Here is a 7,262-nt window from a genome sequence, read left to right on the forward strand (position 1 = left end):
GGGTACCAGGGGTCACCATTCATTTTCAATGGGGGAGGTACCAGGGGCAAGGCTGGGGGTACCAGGGGTGTTGCTGGGGGTACCAGGGGTAAAGAGCGGGCCGGCCCGGCGGGCGAGTGTGGCCGGAAAAGGGGCCTCTTGCTCGGATTGGGAGTTTGAAAAAATTCCCCCATTCATTTTCAATGGCAGATGTACCATGGGTCGGTGTCCGCCAGACGGCGGTGTGGTAGGCAAAAGGCGGGCCGGCTCGGCGAGCGTGCGTGCCCGGGAAAAAGGCCTCTTGGCCGGCGTGAGAGTTTAATAATAGCGGGCCGGCTCATCGAGCGTGCGTGCCCGGGAAAAGGGCCTCTTGGCCGGCGTGAGAGTTTAATAATAGCGGGCCGGCCCGGCGAGCGTGCGTGCCCGGGAAAAAGGCCTCCTTGCAGGCGTGAGCGTTTAATAATAGCGGGCCGGCCCGGCGAGCGTGCGTGCCCGGGAAAAAGGCCTCCTTGCAGGCGTGAGAGTTTAATAATAGCGGGCCGGTCCGGCGAGCGTGCGTGCCCGGGAAAAAGGCCTCCTTGCAGGCGTGAGAGTTTAATAATAGCGGGCCGGCTCGGCGAGCGTGCGTGCCCGGGAAAAAGGCCTCTTGGCCGGCGTGAGAGTTTAATAATAGCGGGCCGGCTCATCGAGCGTGCGTGCCCGGGAAAAGGGCCTCTTGGCCGGCGTGAGAGTTTAATAATAGCGGGCCGGCCCGGCGAGCGTGCGTGCCCGGGAAAAAGGCCTCTTGGCCGGCGTGAGAGTTTAATAATAGCGGGCCGGCCCCGCGAGCGTGCGTGCCCGGGAAAAAGGCCTCCTTGCAGGCGTGAGAGTTTAATAATAGCGGGCCGGCCCGGCGAGCGTGCGTGCCCGGGAAAAAGGCCTCTTGGCCGGCGTGAGAGTTTAATAATAGCGGGCCGGCCCCGCGAGCGTGCGTGCCCGGGAAAAAGGCCTCCTTGCAGGGGTGAGAGTTTAATAATAGCGGGCCGGCCCGGCGAGCGTGCGTGCCCGGGAAAAAGGCCTCCTTGCAGGCGTGAGCGTTTAATAATAGCGGGCCGGCCCGGCGAGCGTGCGTGCCCGGGAAAAAGGCCTCCTTGCAGGCGTGAGAGTTTAATAATAGCGGGCCGGCCCGGCGAGCGTGCGTGCCCGGGAAAAAGGCCTCCTTGCAGGCGTGAGAGTTTAATAATAGCGGGCCGGCTCGGCGAGCGTGCGTGCCCGGGAAAAAGGCCTCTTGGCCGGCGTGAGAGTTTAATAATAGCGGGCCGGCTCATCGAGCGTGCGTGCCCGGGAAAAGGGCCTCCTTGCAGGCGTGAGAGTTTAATAATAGCGGGCCGGCTCGGCGAGCGTGCGTGCCCGGGAAAAAGGCCTCCTTGCAGGCGTGAGAGTTTAATAATAGCGGGCCGGCTCATCGAGCGTGCGTGCCCGGGAAAAGGGCCTCCTTGCAGGCGTGAGAGTTTAATAATAGCGGACCGGCTCTGCGAGCGTGCGTGCCCGGGAAAAGGGCCTCTTGGCCGGCCTGAGCGTTTAATAATAGCGGGCCGGCTCATCGAGCGTGCGTGCCCGGGAAAAGGGCCTCTTGGCCGGCCTGAGCGTTTAATAATAGCGGGCCGGCCCCGCGAGCGTGCGTGCCCGGGAAAAAGGCCTCCTTGCAGGCGTGAGAGTTTAATAATAGCGGGCCGGCTCTGCGAGCGTGCGTGCCCGGGAAAAGGGCCTCTTGGCCGGCCTGAGCGTTTAATAATAGCGGGCCGGCCCGGCGAGCGTGCGTGCCCGGGAAAAAGGCCTCTTGGCCGGCTTGGGGGATTGAAAAAAAATCCCCCATTCATTTTCAACGGGAGGGGTCGGCGGTACCGCTTGGTGTCCGCCAGACGGCGGTGTGGTAGGCAAATGGCGGGCCTGCACGGCGAGCGTGCGTGCCCGGGAAAAAGGCCTCCTTGCAGGCGTGAGAGTTTAATAATAGCGGGCCGGCCCGGCGAGCGTGCGTGCCCGGGAAAAAGGCCTCTTGGCCGGCGTGAGAGTTTAATAATAGCGGGCCGGCCCGGCGAGCGTGCGTGCCCGGGAAAAAGGCCTCCTTGCAGGCGTGAGCGTTTAATAATAGCGGGCCGGCTCATCGAGCGTGCGTGCCCGGGAAAAGGGCCTCTTGGCCGGCGTGAGAGTTTAATAATAGCGGGCCGGCTCATCGAGCGTGCGTGCCCGGGAAAAAGGCCTCTTGGCCGGCTTGGGGGATTGAAAAAAAAAATCCCCCATTCATTTTCAACGGGAGGGGTCGGCGGTACCGCTTGGTGTCCGCCAGACGGCGGTGTGGTAGGCAAATGGCGGGCCTGCACGGCGAGCGTGCGTGCCCGGGAAAAAGGCCTCCTGGCCGGCGTGAGAGTTTAATAATAGCGGGCCGGCTCTGCGAGCGTGCGTGCCCGGGAAAAAGGCCTCCTTGCAGGCGTGAGAGTTTAATAATAGCGGGCCGGCTCGGCGAGCGTGCGTGCCCGGGAAAAAGGCCTCCTTGCAGGCGTAAGAGTTTAATAATAGCGGGCCGGCTCATCGAGCGTGCGTGCCCGGGAAAAAGGCCTCTTGGCCGGCGTGAGAGTTTAATAATAGCGGGCCGGCCCGGCGAGCGTGCGTGCCCGGGAAAAAGGCCTCCTTGCAGGCGTGAGAGTTTAATAATAGCGGGCCGGCTCATCGAGCGTGCGTGCCCGGGAAAAAGGCCTCCTTGCAGGCGTGAGAGTTTAATAATAGCGGGCCGGCTCGGCGAGCGTGCGTGCCCGGGAAAAAGGCCTCCTTGCAGGCGTAAGAGTTTAATAATAGCGGGCCGGCTCATCGAGCGTGCGTGCCCGGGAAAAAGGCCTCTTGGCCGGCTTGGGGGATTGAAAAAAAATCCCCCATTCATTTTCAACGGGAGGGGTCGGCGGTACCGCTTGGTGTCCGCCAGACGGCGGTGTGGTAGGCAAATGGCGGGCCTGCACGGCGAGCGTGCGTGCCCGGGAAAAATGCCTCCTGGCCGGCGTGAGAGTTTAATAATAGCGGGCCGGCTCGGCGAGCGTGCGTGCCCGGGAAAAGGGCCTCTTGGCCGGCGTGAGAGTTTAATAATAGCGGGCCGGCTCAGCGAGCGTGCGTGCCCGGGAAAAAGGCCTCCTTGCAGGCGTGAGAGTTTAATAATAGCGGGCCGGCTCATCGAGCGTGCGTGCCCGGGAAAAGGGCCTCTTGGCCGGCGTGAGAGTTTAATAATAGCGGGCCTGAGAGTTTAATAATAGCGGGCCGGCTCGGCGAGCGTGCGTGCCCGGGAAAAGGGCCTCTTGGCCGGCGTGAGAGTTTAATAATAGCGGGCCGGCTCATCGAGCGTGCGTGCCCGGGAAAAGGGCCTCTTGGCCGGCGTGAGAGTTTAATAATAGCGGGCCGGCCCGGCGAGCGTGCGTGCCCGGGAAAAAGGCCTCCTTGCAGGCGTGAGAGTTTAATAATAGCGGGCCGGCCCGGCGAGCGTGCGTGCCCGGGAAAAAGGCCTCCTTGCAGGCGTGAGAGTTTAATAATAGCGGGCCGGCTCCGCGAGCGTGCGTGGCCGGGAAAAAGGCCTCTTGGCCGGCGTGAGAGTTTAATAATAGCGGGCCGGCTCATCGAGCGTGCGTGCCCGGGAAAAGGGCCTCTTGGCCGGCGTGAGAGTTTAATAATAGCGGGCCGGCCCGGCGAGCGTGCGTGCCCGGGAAAAAGGCCTCCTTGCAGGCGTGAGCGTTTAATAATAGCGGGCCGGCCCGGCGAGCGTGCGTGCCCGGGAAAAAGGCCTCCTTGCAGGCGTGAGAGTTTAATAATAGCGGGCCGGCCCGGCGAGCGTGCGTGCCCGGGAAAAAGGCCTCCTTGCAGGCGTGAGAGTTTAATAATAGCGGGCCGGCTCCGCGAGCGTGCGTGGCCGGGAAAAAGGCCTCTTGGCCGGCGTGAGAGTTTAATAATAGCGGGCCGGCTCATCGAGCGTGCGTGCCCGGGAAAAGGGCCTCTTGGCCGGCGTGAGAGTTTAATAATAGCGGGCCGGCTCATCGAGCGTGCGTGCCCGGGAAAAGGGCCTCTTGGCCGGCGTGAGAGTTTAATAATAGCGGGCCGGCCCGGCGAGCGTGCGTGCCCGGGAAAAAGGCCTCCTTGCAGGCGTGAGAGTTTAATAATAGCGGGCCGGCCCGGCGAGCGTGCGTGCCCGGGAAAAAGGCCTCCTTGCAGGCGTGAGAGTTTAATAATAGCGGGCCGGCCCGGCGAGCGTGCGTGCCCGGGAAAAAGGCCTCCTTGCAGGCGTGAGAGTTCAATAATAGCGGGCCGGCCCGGCGAGCGTGCGTGCCCGGGAAAAAGGCCTCCTTGCAGGCGTGAGAGTTTAATAATAGCGGGCCGGCCCGGCGAGCGTGCGTGCCCGGGAAAAAGGCCTCTTGGCCGGCGTGAGAGTTTAATAATAGCGGGCCGGCCCCGCGAGCGTGCGTGCCCGGGAAAAAGGCCTCCTTGCAGGGGTGAGAGTTTAATAATAGCGGGCCGGCCCGGCGAGCGTGCGTGCCCGGGAAAAAGGCCTCTTGGCCGGCGTGGGAGATTGAAAAAATTCCCCCATTCATTTTCAATGGCGGGGGTACCAGGGGTAGAGCTGGGGGTACCAGGGGTAAAGAGCGGGCCGGCCCGGCGTGCGAGTTTGGCCGGAAAAGAGGCCTCTTGGTCGGATTGGGAGATTGAAAAAATTTCCCCCATTCATTTTCAATGGCGGGGGTACCAGGGGTAGAGCTGGGGGTACCAGGGGTAAAGAGCGGGCCGGCCCGGCGTGCGAGTTTGGCCGGAAAAGAGGCCTCTTGGTCGGATTGGGAGATTGAAAAAATTCCCCCATTCATTTTCAATGGCGGGGGTACCAGGGGTAGAGCTGGGGGTACCAGGGGTAAAGAGCGGGCCGGCCCGGCGTGCGAGTGTGGCCGGGAAAGAGCCCTCCTGGCCGGCCTGGGAGATTGAAAAAAATTCCCCCATTCATTTTCAATGGCGGGGGTACCAGGGGTAAAGAGCGGGCCGGCCCAGCGTGCGAGTTTGGCCGGGAAAGGGGCCTCCTGGCCGGCCTGGGGGATTAAAAAAATTCCCCCATTCATTTTCAATGGCGGGGGTACCAGGGGTAGCAGTACCGATTTTGGTCGTTAGGGGCGCTGTAGTAGGTAAACCAGATATGCGGAGTTAGGGGGTCAAGAAGGCGAAAGGCTTAGAAAGTGACCGTTCACCAAAATACTTTCCGAAACGTATATAGGGGGGCATGTGTCGGACGAGTCACCATGCTTTCTCGATGCTGGAGGTACCAGGGGCACAAAGTTGGCCGGGAAAGATGCCTCTTAGGCGGATTGAAAGCATGAGAAAATGCCCCCCATTCATTTTCAATGGCGGAGAGCGGGCCGGCCCCGCAGCCGAGTGTGGCCGGCGGAGAGGCGTCTCGGTCGGATGAATGAAGCGTGGAGCCGGCCTCTGACGGCGGAGCTCCGCACTTTCGAATATTTTCTATCTCCCCCTCCGGGCGGTCGACGGCAGTTGGGAAGGCCGCCCGAGAGGCGCCCGGGGCGGATACCTCGGGCGAAAAGCCGGCCTCTGACGGCGGAGCTCCGCACTTTCGAATATTTTCTATTTCCCCCTCCGGGCGGTCGACGGCAGTTGGGAAGGCCGCCCGAGAGGCGCCCGGGGCGGATACCTCGGGCGAAAAGCCGGCCTCTGACGGCGGAGCTCCGCACTTTCGAATATTTTCTATCTCCCCCTCCGGGCGGCCGACGGCAGTTGGGAAGGCCGCCCGAGAGGCGCCCGGGGCGGATACCTCGGGCGAAAAGCCGGCCTCTGACGGCGGAGCTCCGCACTTTCGAATATTTTCTATTTCCCCCTCCGGGCGGCCGACGGCAGTTGGGAAGGCCGCCCGAGAGGCGCCCGGGGCGGATACCTCGGGCGAAAAGCCGGCCTCTGACGGCGGAGCTCCGCACTTTCGAATATTTTCTATCTCCCCCTCCGGGCGGCCGACGGCAGTTGGGAAGGCCGCCCGAGAGGCGCCCGGGGCGGATACCTCGGGCGAAAAGCCGGCCTCCGACGGCGGAGCTCCGCACTTTCGAATATTTTCTATTTCCCCCTCCGGGCGGCCGACGGCAGTTGGGAAGGCCGCCCGAGAGGCGCCCGGGGCGGATACCTCGGGCGAAAAGCCGGCCTCTGACGGCGGAGCTCCGCACTTTCGAATATTTTCTATCTCCCCCTCCGGGCGGCCGACGGCAGTTGGGAAGGCCGCCCGAGAGGCGCCCGGGGCGGATACCTCGGGCGAAAAGCCGGCCTCTGACGGCGGAGCTCCGCACTTTCGAATATTTTCTATTTCCCCCTCCGGGCGGCCGACGGCAGTTGGGAAGGCCGCCCGAGAGGCGCCCGGGGCGGATACCTCGGGCGAAAAGCCGGCCTCTGACGGCGGAGCTCCGCACTTTCGAATATTTTCTATTTCCCCCTCCGGGCGGCCGACGGCAGTTGGGAAGGCCGCCCGAGAGGCGCCCCGGGGCGGATACCTCGGGCGAAAAGCCGGCCTCTGACGGCGGAGCTCCGCACTTTCGAATATTTTCTATTTCCCCCTCCGGGCGGCCGACGGCAGTTGGGAAGGCCGCCCGAGAGGCGCCCCGGGGCGGATACCCCGGGCGAAAAGCCGGCCTCTGACGGCGGAGCTCCGCACTTTCGAATATTTTCTATTTCCCCCTCCGGGCGGCTGACGGCAGGTGGGAAGGCCGCCCATTCATTTTCAATGGCGGAGGTACCAGGGGTGCCGCTGAGGGTACCAGGGGTGCCGCTGAGGGTACCAGGGGTGCCGCTGAGGGTACCAGGGGTACCGCTGAGGGTACCAGGGGTGCGGCTGAGGGTACCAGGGGTGCGGCTGAGGGTACCAGGGGTGCGGCTGAGGGTACCAGGGGTGCCGCTGAGGGTACCAGGGGTACGGCTGAGGGTACCAGGGGTGCCGCTGAGGGTACCAGGGGTACGGCTGAGGGTACCAGGGGTGCCGCTGAGGGTACCAGGGGTGCGGCTGAGGGTACCAGGGGTGCGGCTGAGGGTACCAGGGGTGCCGCTGAGGGTACCAGGGGTGCCGCTGAGGGTACCAGGGGTGCGGCTGAGGGTACCAGGGGTGCCGCTGAGGGTACCAGGGGTGCCGCTGAGGGTACCAGGGGTGCCGCTGAGGGTACCAGGGGTGCCGCTGAGGGTACCAGGGGTTAGGCTGGGGGTACCAGGGGTTGAGCTGAGGGTACCAGGGGTAAGGCTGAGGG

Source organism: Hippocampus guttulatus, unplaced genomic scaffold (assembly GCF_054856545.1).
Source record: "Hippocampus guttulatus isolate MCC_2025c unplaced genomic scaffold, RoL_Hgut_1.0 HiC_scaffold_65, whole genome shotgun sequence".
Lineage (NCBI taxonomy): Eukaryota > Metazoa > Chordata > Actinopteri > Syngnathiformes > Syngnathidae > Hippocampus > Hippocampus guttulatus.